Raw genomic sequence first — 13,506 nt, 5'->3', positions numbered from 1 at the left:
ATGAGCTGCTGCTGAACATATCTTTCAGAGCTTGATACTAAGCCAAAGCATTCCTGCAGCCTGGACCATGGGGTGTTGCAATGGCAGTGCAGGGTAAACTACTGAGAGCGGTGGGACAGAGAACACAGGTTTGCTACATAACTGCTCCAGTCATCCTGAACACTGATCTTTAAGATTCTTTTTTTTGTTGTTGCTTATAGGATGTACATTCTGGCAGCACCTCAAAGACTGTAGTAACTTCTGTAAATACAAATGAGACTATTACAAAGAAATCTGTCTCTTCTTGATGTCTTAGCATTTATCTAGCCTTTCCTTGCATTTTATCACCCCCAGTGCAGCTGTTCCTCTTCTGATTCTGGACAAAGATGAAAACACTGCCTCCTTGCATCCTTGTAAGTGGGCCCAGTGGGATTCTCAGGGAACCTGAGTCTACTTCCAAACACAGCTATCAGCAGGTTTCACTCTTGTGGTTTTGTCTTCTACTAAGAGCAGCACTAAAATTTTAGAGCCATCTATCATAACTGAGTAACTCTATCATTAATCCCACCATCCTCACATATACTCTCCCTCCCACTTAAGAGTACTCTAGGTTTCAGTTTCCTTCACAAGTAGATGTTTAAAACAGAGTGGCTTGTTGACTGGCTCTGCCAAGGGATCACACTAAGTTTGGAAATACCTGCAAGTGACTGTATTTTGCAGTTACAGCTGCCTACAAGACCACCTTGTCTCACTGAATGTAGCAATTACAAGCTCTCACATGCTAAGCAGAGTATACAAATACACCATCACAGGTGACTTACAGCATCAAACAGAAAACAACAGGCCCAAGAGCACCTAGACACAAGTCTTCCAGAAAGGACCTAGTGGTTTCTGAACACAGACAGGAAGGGCAGTTCTGTACCACAGGTTTCTTCAGTGCATGGTCTGAGGCAAACCCCTTGGGCTCTGAGATAAGCACCTCCCCACCTGTTTTCTTCACCAGAAGGACAGAATCCCTCCTCTAGAGGTTCATGCTTTCCCCAAAGGGGAAATCGACCCATATCACTGCCATAAGCCTTCTAAAGTAAAGCAAGAGACAAGATACCAATGGATTGATCACAAGACCCGTGCTAGTGCCTCTTCTCAGTACCGCATTAATCAGGGAGCACAACCAACCACACACACTTTGAACTGTTCCACAATTGCCATCTGCATTCTCTCAAAAAGGAAAGACAAAGCTAGCAATTGCTTCATCTTAAGCAATGTCATCACCTCACTGAACCATGGACAAATTTTTACTGCTAAATCATGACAGCCTCCTTGATATTAACAGTAAATCCCTCTCACTCTAGAAATCTGAAAAAAATCTACCACCGCATTCTCCTTTGTTTGACACCCTTCTTAATAAATATGACACATAAATCTTAGTCAAAACTGACATGTGCAGGCAGGGTCCCTGAAAAGGGAAAAGAAATAAATTTTGACCATGGCTAGATTTACAGGGAAAGGAAAAGAAGCTGCTTTCAACCATGCCCACATAAATAGCCTACAGAAGAGCTCAGTTCATAACCATGCCTGTTTCAGCTGCATGTGGGATAGACTGCAGGTCAGCATGGCAGTGCAGGCTCAGCCAGCCTCATACACTGCCTTAGGGCAACAGATTTCCAATGGCAAAGTAACATGCCCCTTCCCATATGAGGATTCCTAAGAATACAGTGCAATGCAACAACACCTGAGTCATTGTCACCAAAAAGGACTGAAGTTTGAGTGTTTTGTCAAGTGCTTCATACTCCATCCAAACAAAGACACAACAGAGGACAACTGTTTATGGGGGGTGCAATCCTCAAATTCCTGCATTCAGACTATGGAATGCCATGGTCTCTCTGGCACTCATAGACATTTGTCTGCTGCAGTCCACCTCCATATGCCTACTCTTCCTTAGTAGACTGGAACAGCAGCTCATGAGTCCACAAGAGGAGTACACTGGCAGGGAGAACATAGAAAAAAACCACTTATGTGCAAAAATATCCCCATTCTCTCACTAGAACAATGCTGCTCTTGGACAAAAAGTGATGCAGATTTGCAAAGAAACTGCATTCACTAGCAAACCGAAACCAAACTACCACAAAGAAGGTGGGGTGGAACATTCTGTTTTATGTTGAAGAACAAATTGCAGAGGCCATAAGTAACAGCAAAACAGAAGGAGAAACTATTCAGCTGAGCATACTTAACCAGAACACAGGGTTCAGTTACCACCTATACATGCAGACATATTAGATCCACCACCCAAGCAACATTTCATGCAACCCCCAACCTATCTGTAAATGCATATTTAGAAATTCAGGGCAATAATCTCATACAGTGAAGATGAATAATATTACAGCCCACTGCAGACAGGATAGAAAGAAAACAAAGAGAATTTGTGTAACAAAGCAAAACACAGCAGGAGAGGAACATCTGCTGCTTTTACCAGGAATAACATATGGTTAGTATCTGAGGAAAGGAGAATGAGTTCATTCATATTTAAAAGCACAAGTAATAGGTCATTCCTTCCAAGTTAAGAGGCAAAATGCCTGTTCCCCTTTCCCTGTTACAGCCCCATCATTCGCAGTCTAGATCTGGCTTTCCAAGGAACTGATGCAGTCAGTATTCTGGCCTGGACAGTCAAGCTCAGGGCACTTTTCATGTTAGGATGCCAGAAAGAGGAGAATGAGAACACTCATGTAGGAGTTTTGCTTAATCCTAACATAAGCCTGGTTTGTCCACAGCCCAGTCAGAGCGGTAACACAAAGGCCAGTTTTGTCACCAGCAAATCACAGTTACACTCTGGAGCTGCAAGGCATTTGGCAGCAGTAAGCACAATTAACACAGTAAGTCTCAACTGCTATCGTGAAGCCATCTTCAGTCCCTGAAAGCACTGCTCAGAATTGCAACTAACGCAGTCGGTTCCAATCAGGGCACCCAGAAACACATCTTTCTTCGACAAATGAGAGGCCAGATGCATGACAGCAATGTCTTCTAACATCCTACAGAACACAAGCATGCTAGCTGAGAAAGCTTCTACTTCTGCAGTGCTACCCCACACATGGGTCTGCCATGCAGCAAAGTTACAAGGCAAGAGGGACAATCTTAATGCATCTTCATTTTCTCTTAAAAAAAACCCAAACCAGCAGATCAATAAGGTCTTCTGTTTGAACACCTGTTGGTGGGTACCATTTAGTTGTGAAAGCAGAAAAGACCACTGGTATTAGCAAAGGTCTTCAACAGCTGTCAAGATATAGCACACAAGTTAATTCACCTCTGTAAGAGTCCTTCCCTCACAACAAGATCTTGCCATATTTGCTGGTTCTTCATTTTTCCCAAGTCTGAATCCACACTTGCTCTCTGGAATTCAAGTATTCACTCTGTCAATAGAATTTTCATTGCAAAAGACAGCAAAAAGGATTAGAAGGATTTTGCAGCAGTGCTGAGCAGTCTAAGCCACAAAGAGAACACAGTATAAAAGCTTACTCTGACAATTAAGTGCTAGGAGTAAGTAAAATGGAAAATGACAGGCCAGATTAACTACTGCCAGCATTACTTCCCAGATCCATTCAGGTCAATATTTTCCAATATTTTCCAGCCTCCCTTCTCCATCCCTTTAAAACACTCCAGTGTGAGTCCAGGCATATTATTGCCCTGACCCACACATCTCACTTTTTATTTGCTTTCTGTCTGTAGAAGGGAATTAAGGCAAGCAAGCCAGAGATGAACATTCCTACACAGAGTAATCCAAAAGTGTCTCTAGCAGAGCCAAGCATCTGCTTACAAGAAGATGAAGAGGCAATCTCCCAGGTACCCAGTGTATAGCTCTCATGTAGAGTTCAAGGCTTCTTCAGCCTGTGCCCAAGCAGCAAGTGGAAAAACCAATACAGCACAGAAGAGACGCAGACAGCAACTATCTAGCTAACAGCTCCACAGCCAGAAAGTGCCAGAGGCAAAAAGAGATGCAGTATCAGAATTTTAGCTATTGTCAGACTAAGTATATACCAACAAGTTGCTAGCAGTCTCACCTTAGAACCAGAAGCTTCATCTTTATGCTTATAAAAGCTGGCTTTTGATGATAAGTTTGTAGAACAAAGTGTCATTTTCTTACATGTTTTGCCTTCCATCATTTACTGATGATCCTACTATAAAAGGATACATTTCACACTAAACTGCAGCAGAAACAGTGCACTTGTATTGTGTAGCAACCTTCTACGGAAGCTGGAAGATGGATGCAGGCTGCTGACTCTAAAGCCTTCTGCAACTCATGCTTCTGGAAATGGCTTAAGTTATTTAAGATTTTCCATGTCACCAGAAGTTCATCACAATCAATTTGCAGCATGATCTATAGTCTCCATTTCTTCCATGTGAAAAGGAAGACCTACTGCCTATAAAAGCACTGCAGAATTAAACGCGTTTTCAGACACAGGGGGCAATCAATAGTCTTGGAGATCAGAAAGGTTGTAGCACAGATTTAAGTACACCAAAGAGCACTGGAAGAGATTCAATATGGACTTCCATAACAAATACTCCTAGGCTCTTTTTTGTCTAGTATCATTAACCCTGCTTGTGGCTAACAGCGATCAAACTGTAGCAGCCTTGTTACAGTTTCCAGAAAAGGCAGATTTTGTGGAGACAAACAAAATCTATTGTTTTCCTGTGCAAATCTTGGGACAGATGATCTATTTTTAGGATCACCTGAATCCAGAGCTGGACACCATGATCCCTTTGCATGTGGAAGCCTGAGAAGAAAAGGTCAGAGCAGACCAGCAGTTGTGTGTGAGACTCCAACACAAGTACACAGGACTACAGAAAGCAGCAGTGGCTGAAATGCCTCTGCATGTGACACCTGCCCTCTGCTAAGGAGGAAGGCTGGTATATCACAGGACAGATAAAATTTTAGATTGTCTTTTCTCAAGTTTGTCCTCAGTTCTGTAGTCCCAACATCAAATTTCATTAGCAAGGAGAGCCATTATTACTTCTACCTTGTAAGCTGCTAAACTTTGCCTCAAAAGTCTCACTTTGATCCTCATAGTTGCCATCTACCCAGTAATTAAAGGACCTTTTTTTCCTCTGAAAATTAAAAGAAGGTTCAGGTATTAACAATGTCCCCAGGCTCCTCTGCCAAGGTCTGAACTTTAGATACAGGACAACTCAGTTAGTTGCTCATTACCTTATGCAGCACAAAGAAAAGCAGAAGCATAGTCAAGTCTTCAAATCTGGAGGGACCAGATTTATTCTTGGGATACCAAAATGACAATACCTATGTCAATGAGCACACTATGACCTGAAAAGTGAAGGTAACATTTCACCCCCTAAATTTGTTCATAATCTTACATGAATATTTGAAAATTTTTTTCAAATACAGGAATTTCCAGTTGACCAAGTCCCTTTATGTAGTTACTGCTCATGAGGCATTAAGAAACCCCACAGCAACAGGATTTTTTTGTTTTCGGAACACCAAATATTTCAGCAATCCTGCCCAATGAAGCCTGGCGAGGAAGTGCTTCTGTTTGATGCAAAAGGAGGTAAGGTCTAGCTCAGGAAGAGATCATCAAATTCACCTTCCTCCAGAAGAAAGACAAGTACAACCTCTTGGACATTTGTCCTGCACTCGGGTCGCAACATGCAGTGCTATATGCTTGGAGAAGAGTGGCTGGAAAGCTGCCCAGAGAAAAAGAACCTGGGAGTGCTGTCAACAGCTAACTGAACACAAGCCAGCAGTGTGCCCAGGTGGCCAAGAAAGCCAATGGTATCCTGGCCTGTATCAGAAATAGTGTGGCCAGCAGGATCAGGGAACTGATCATCCTCCTGTATTCAGCACTGATGAGACCGCACCTTGAATCCTGTGTTCAGTTTTGGGTACCTCCCTTCAAGAAAGATATTGAGGTGCTGGAGCATGTCCAGAAAAGGGCAAAGAAGCTGTGTCTGGAGCATTAGTCCTATGAGGAGCAGCTGAGGGAGCTGGGGTTTTTTTTAGTCTGGAGAAAAGGAGGCTCAGGGGAGACCTTATTGCCGTCTACAACTACCTGAAAGGAGGGTGTAGTGAGGTGGGATTCAGTCTCTTCCAAGTAATAAGCAGTAAGACAGAAGGAAAGGGCCTCAAATTGCATAAAGGAAGGTTTAAACTGTCTATTAGGAAAAATTTCTACGATAGAAAGTTTGTCAAGCATTTTAAGAGGCTGCCCAGGGAAGTGGTGGAATCACCATTCCTGGAAGCATTCAAGAGATGCGTAGATGAGCACTCAGGGACATGGTTTAGTGGTGGACTTGGCAGTGCTACGTTAATGGTTGGACTCGATCTCAGATGTCTTTTCCAACCTAAACGGTTGGAAAAATACCTACAATTTGGTATCTCAAGCCAAAAACACAGGACAAAGTATCTTGGGGTTCAACAGAGAATCATACAAATCTTCCTCTGTAGTACAGCTATCACTGCATGTTTGCATTCTGGATAAACTGTGTGATTTATTTAATGCCCACTACAGCAAAATGTGCACCTTCACGGCCTGACCTCCAGGAGCATAGCACTCCAGAAGCCACTACTGACACAGAAGCAGAAACCCCCTCTCTGCTTCTTTCTACCTTAACATTTTCCACCCAAGAACAGCATTTCCACATTAAGATTTTGTTTTTCTTTCCAGGTAGCAGCCATGTATTCCCAAGTTTGGTGCCTTACCTGGGAGTGAATGACTAAATGAGTAACAACTTCTGTGTCTAGCTACACTAATACCAATGCCTGCCATCCTGCCCCATGCAGTACCTAAACTCATTTCCTCCCCGTGGCCGCCCATGCTCTGCATACCTACAAGGTCACCACCTCCCTTTGTGCCAGGTGTGGCTGGCACATCCTCACACCAGCAGCTGAAAGCTTGGCAGCCTTACAGCCACACATTGGGAAAACCACAACATAATGAATTTGCACACCACAGTACAAGATGTGCAGCAGCCCCACATTACACCCCATTACACTGTAAACAGTCATTAATTGTGGAAGTGAATCCACAAATAATTTTTACTCAATGAGCTTTTGCTTCTGTACTTTAGCTATTTTAGCTCTTCTTGTTCCAGAAGACATCAAAAAAGCTCATCTTTTGTTACAGAGTTACCTATAGAAGACTGACAAGTTGTTCAAGCACGAGTTTCACCACCCCAGCAATATCTTCTTCACAGAAAGACCAAGGAGAAAGAATGGGACTTAAGCTTTTAATACCAATACAAAGCAAACTGGATTGAATTTGGAATTTACCTAGAACTTTTTTTGCCAAACACAGTCTAAAGGCAAAAACCTATGGCCAAATAATTCTTCCTCACAGAAGCTAAGCAACATAGTCTCATTCCAAGAACTAGTTCCTGGACACCAGGAGACTGGTAGATTGTTGCAAGGTTTGTCTTTCCAAATGTACTCAGATCAACTTCTTAAGAGTAACTTCATGTAAAAGAAACAGGCTAGTTCAATTTAAATTAGTTACATTTTTATGTGCTTTTTCATTTAATGGAGATTACCTCTCCGTTATAGACAAATGCATACTGAGGAAACTGATCCACCCTCAAAAATTGCATGAGTATTGGTGTGCAAAAATTCACAGGTGACCAAAACAAGCTCATCAAGTTTACTGTGCCATTTCGTGCAGATGCTTTGATAGGCAGCAAGCACGAAGAAAAGCCTGGGCAACAACTACACAACATTCATGGCACTATACAAAGCTTACATTAATGCTGCCTACACTAATCACCTTTCTCAGCCTCCTGTTGTTCTCCTGAGAGGCTAAAAAAACCCCAGCCTCCAGAGCTGTCAGTCTCTGTTTTCACAGGCAGTGCAAGTCAAATACCTTTCTCAGTATCCAATTTATGGATATCCACACCCTCTGGGTGCAATATTCTTCTTTTCTCTCCCTTCGTCAAAAAGGGGAAAGGATCTCTGCAGTAGTCTTTTAGACATCAGGTACAGAGGGTGTAACAACAATCACCCTTAACGGTGCAAGTCTGAAGTAACTCTACTTGAACTCATGGGATCATCCTAGTATACTAATATTTTAAGTAGGCTTTTTGAAGCTGGCTTAATACATCTTATTGGCTCCTCCTGAACCTCACCTACATGCAAAAATTTTTTTCAATTTGAAAAACAGGCTGCCTTCTACACTTAAAGAAAATTCTACCATTATCATGTAAATTTTTAGCTCCATATCCAAGAGGGTGATAGAGAAAAACTCAAAGACAAGAAAGACTAAGATAATTGCAAGTCCTGGAGGAAAAAATATCTAGATAAAATGTACTGATTTTACACTTGATATTGATCTTCATGGTATGAAAGACAAAAACCCCCCACTGTTATTGTACCCATTCAGTGAAGTTCACCACTCATGGGGATTAAACAAATTGAACAGTCAGCGGGAGGTGCCAAAAGTAGAAAGAGGGTGCAAAACTCCCCTATGTATTGGGAGCCTGTTAAACAATTGGCATGAAAAACCAAAATCAATGTTGGCATAAAAAAACAAAATCAATGTATGCTTGACACAGCAGGAATCGGTTACACTGCAACTAAATGCTCAATGCAGGAGGACTACAAACAGCTTGCTTTACCAAGTACAATTGCTTGTCACCAAGTACCTCAGAGAAAAAAAATAAATCTTACCATGTATCTCAAATTCAGCTAGGCTTGTCTGGAGCAACGCTTGGAGAGGCTGCAGCCTGTTCATCACTCTGTAAAAAGCAGTATTTCTGACTCAAGTCCTCACTTTGTCAGCACCAACCAACACACCAGTACACAGTTGGAGATGGCGGAAAAAAAACACTGGGCACAGGTACACAGGTCAACCAAGGCAACAGAGATCAACCTACAAGGGGTAACCAGGACTATTTTCCTCAGCCATATTGCCAGAGGTCACAAATATATTGGTGCCAACTCTTAACATTCAGCCACTCAAATGCTTCAATTTCTTCCAACTTCAGTGCTCAGGCCCTTTCAAAAGTCTTGAAAGTACAATACACATATCCTTTCCCAACTTCCTGTGCTGCCACACATTTCATGAAAGGCAGCCTGTTTCTAGCTTAAAAAAAACAAACAAACCAACACACAAATTGTTCTGAAAAATCTAGATGTTTTCTGTGAATCATTTAAAACTTAAAAAAGAGGTACTGACAGATTCCAACCTATACTGCAACAAGGCTATCTTCAGGTGACACACCTCTCAAATAGTAGTTCTGATGTAGCAAATTCTTTTTCAGATGAATATTTCATATGGATGAGTTCACCCCAGGTTCTTGTTGCCATAAAACTGCCACTCTGCCAACACAGAGACAAGTCCCTGTCCCAGAACTAAGTTACATATCAACAGTTCTAATGCCCACCACAAATAGCTGTCTTTTCTTGAGACTCTTAAAACAGATTTGTTTAACTAGTGAAGACTGCTTTCTATCATGAACTGGAGGGTCCTTCCTGTTAGAAAGGCAGAGAAGAGAGAACTTCAGCAAGTGCGACAGTAGACCAGTTATACTGCCAATTTCCTTAAACAGCCACTGTTTACCAAGGACATAGGCAACACCCTTTCCCTCAAGCATGCCTTCATTTTCAACTGAAGGATCCATTCTTGTAAAAGAAGGAATACCTCAATCTATACATTCCAGTCGAACCCAGCTTGGGTCACTGGAACATATGTTTTAGGAGCATATGGTCAGTGCCTGATCCTCTACTACAGTCACAGGGAAAATAATACATACAAGTAGTGCTGGATTCCAACCTGCCACTCCAAGGTTAGGTGAGACACCTGATCACCAGCTAGTTTGACGTAAGCACCTCCCAAGATGCTCAGGTCTACCTGTAAACACGACTGGCTGTTAAGGTAACTGAGTCAGAGGGGAATCAGCCACAGTGCACAAGGCTATGTGGTGGGGGGGGAGAAATCTCTTCCCCTCACACACAGCAAGTGATTTGTCACATCAAAAGTCAAAGAGCTGTTTTGCAATATGTTAGTTGATGAATAAGCTATGCTAATTAAAACTCTGTCTTCACAATAAGGGATAAATGCAAATGAAAAATTAAAATCAACAAGTGTCCATTCCACAAAATATTGGGGGGAGGTGGGAAGAAGTGACTGTCATCACTTAAATGAAACAATACCCTGTCTCCAGGACGTGGTGGCTGCTGAAAACCTCTATTCCTTCCTGTCTACCAGAGATTAAACCAAAGATTCACAGGGGTTAAGCTGGTCTACAAGTTACTGTAAAAGAAACATCAAAAATCCCCACTAAAAACCCGAACTACTGTCACACCACCTCAGGTCATACACAAAGAAACAGGCAGAGAAGTTCCCTCTGGCCTCCTATCAGTGGACAAGAAAGAAAGTATTTGTGGAGAAAAAAAAAATCAATTTTGAATATTCTGTACCATTTCCTTAATTTTTAATACCAAAAGTGCCATATGTCTCTGGAGTTTGAAAAGGATATACTACCTTGGACCAAAAAAAAACCCCAAACCCAAAAAACGGCCACAAAACTAAGAAAGTAAAAACATTTTCATTTCACAGGATTAAAATAATAGTAGAGAGGAATCCCATGTTCTGTACTGCGACTTGTTGCAGTTTCTCATACACACATTTCACTATAATTGTTTCAAATCACAGAAGATGATCAGGACGTTGAAAACCAGTAGAATACAATAACTAAGTACAGGGTACCCATTTGCAGGAAATGCCCTGCTTAAGCAAATCAAGAGTAGAGAATAGATAAAACCAAAACCACCTATGTCTTCCTGTTTTTATTTTCAGGTCATAAAAGCAATCTTTACTCTGAAAATGAGCATTTCTGGGATTTAAGATTTGTTGGGTTAATAGTGCTAGGCAAAGGCAGTTATGCCTAGCCCATAATTTTACCCACATAAAATGTGTTACATTGCATCTGGTAGTGATGTCTTTTCAGGATATTGTCAACAGAATCAACCTTAAAAAACACTGGAACTGTTCGAAAGCGCTGATAAACTCCTTCCTACAGCTAATGTTTCCACACAGGTTTACATCAAGGAGCCACACTGGATTACCTTTGAAATGCACACTCCCCAATCTGTGCACAGTCACTAGCAAAAAGCACTTCAATCAGTCTGCTCAGACGAGTATCTTCTGATGGAGCCTTACTCTCTCCACACCATCACCATTTTGCACACGTTTTTGAGCTCAGCTTATCTAGACATTCTATATGCCTACATAGGCAAAAATCGTGCTGTTCGCAAAAAGATCAGATTTTTATATCATCACTGTAGGACTTTTCCAATTCTGCACTAGGAAAAAACACTCTCCATCAAAATGAAACATGAGAGCACTGTGCCAATACACATATGCTACCTGTGCAGACACACTCAATCTCTGTCTTCTAGGGAAGATCTTTAATTTGCCTAAATCCCTCCTATCCCTCTATTCTGTACTGATACCAAAGAGGGTCTCAAACCATCCTGCAGAGAGAACAGCCTTTAGTGAAAGATGGCAAACTCCCTTACAAATTCACTGGAAGGCCAGCTCAGCCAGACCCAGGACAGATTATCCACAGAAGATTGCCACCATCTAACCTCAAAGAGCCCACTATCACAAACCACGCTGCTATACTAGCACACCCGCTTTTAGAAGCACAAGGATGAGCTTCTCATCAGCTTCTTACTGCTAAGGAAAGGCTAAAGAGGCTAACTCAGAACACTTCTTCCCTTCTCTTCTTGATCTGCATGATATTTTTTAACAGCTTTGCCTGATGCAAGCATTTCACATCAGACCTAATCATATTTTCACCACCGACCTTTCCCCATAGCCACACATAAGATTTAGTGAAGAGGCACTATTTTTTGTTATATCACGTGCAGAGTCATATTTTACTGTACACCTAAGCTTCAAGCTCATCTCCCTGCTGCTGTGCAGATTATCTTTATACTGAGAACAGATCATCTGCACAATCAAAACAGTATGTAGGTTGCACACACCCTAGAAAACTTACAGAGCTCTTTGGACTAGTGATCAGAAGTTGGTCTCTTAAGGAGTACTCAAAAGCATCTGAGAAACAATATTTCTTTGCTTTGGCCAAGAAGAGACAGAATGAAAAATTACTTCTAATCAGTGACATGTTCCAACATGTACCAAAAGACGCCACTATATACAAGTCCAATGTGTCTTGCATCAACAGAAAATTGGGGGGGTTTATGTAATGATACAAAAAATAAACACATACAGAGCCACCAAGATATCTATTAAACTGAAGTGTACAAATACCACCCAGGAGCACCCAAAAAAAAAAAAATCTCAAAATATTTAAATGATCATTCCTAATGAGACCCTCTTAAAACTAGAGTCTTTGCACTCAAGGTAGCAATTACAGAAAACAAGGACAACAGGCGGGACAGGAAAAAGAGAGGTAGCAAAGGAGCTTAATGCCTTATCACTGCTAAAGGGATCTGAGGGGAACAGGGCGTAGTCAGAAGAATTAGCCCTATCTTGATTAGCATCAGAACAAAGGCTCACATTAGTTTGTCAGCACTAGGACTCTCCCAGAGCAGTGGATAATAACCTCATTTAAAGCATTAAAGGGATTTCCTCCCCACTTCGCCCCCCTCCAATCTACATCCCTTCTCTAAAGGGGGATAAAAGGATGAGGTCCAAAAATTCTTCTGTTTAATTATCTGAAAAACATACCAGGTTTTTTTGTGTTTGTTTTTTTTTTTTTACAACTAAAACATAAAATACACAAGTAAGATCCCTCTGTGAAAGGTTTTCAAAGGTAACATTTGGGAGCAGGTATGGAAAAAAAAAATCAAATCAAAACAAAAACCATTTTCTGTTCAAGAGAAAAGGTCAGATAGTACAGGTGACTTTATCATCCGTGCTTAACTCTGGAAGGCAGGAAGGACTTTTAACAGTTTCTACAACTAAACCAGGCAGAAGTAAGGGAGTGAAGAATACAAGGAAAAAAGCCATAGCTTGTCGTATCTGAACACCACAAAACCCAGGCTAACAGAGGTGTCGGGAAAAATACTAACGCATGGCTAAAAAGGAGTCAGACCCTGAGAACATTTTAGAATACTTCCTGTTTCGAAAGCTAGTGATGCTAGCAAGTGGCTGTCTCACTGCAGGAGAACATGGAAGGCAGCACATTCTGACACTAGTTTACAGAAGAGTCATGGCATTTGGACAAAACGCAGGTTTAAAAAGCAAAACAGAGTAACAGCATCAGCTTTCATCTTACCTGGTGTTGACACAGGCTGGCATACAATGGTTGTCAAGTTAGCAAGATTAAACTGACGATTCAGTGAGGATAGGTTGATTCACACACCTAGGACTGCACAAAAAGAGTAAGTATTAGCTGTGAATACATAGGGGGTGAGAAGGGCACTCTCACATAAAAGAGCAGGAGGCTTGAGGGGTAGAAGTAGCTCTACTGTTTTTAGGACACAGGCACATAGCTATGCTTCAGGTACAGACATTATGCACAAAATTCAGATCTGGGTCTGAGATATACTGCACAAGTTACTCA

The 13,506-nt window shown here is 41.6% G+C and overlaps 1 protein-coding gene across 3 annotated transcripts in view; it reads right to left on the bottom strand.

Moving 5' to 3' along the window:
- SUSD6 (sushi domain containing 6) overlaps positions 1-13,506 on the bottom strand; it is a 100,346-nt gene that overhangs the window by 66,622 nt on the left and 20,218 nt on the right. For all 3 annotated transcript variants that reach the window (XM_027716936.2, XM_027716935.2, XM_027716934.2), the window contains one exon: positions 13,219-13,311. The gene's annotated coding sequence lies outside the window, so the exon portion shown is untranslated. The remainder of the gene's footprint in view (positions 1-13,218; positions 13,312-13,506) is intronic.

This window comes from Pipra filicauda, unplaced genomic scaffold (assembly GCF_003945595.2).
Source record: "Pipra filicauda isolate LSUMZ 115617 unplaced genomic scaffold, ASM394559v2 scaffold6_size6359152_pilon, whole genome shotgun sequence".
NCBI lineage: Eukaryota > Metazoa > Chordata > Aves > Passeriformes > Pipridae > Pipra > Pipra filicauda.
This window is presented reverse-complemented; position numbering and strand designations above follow the sequence as displayed.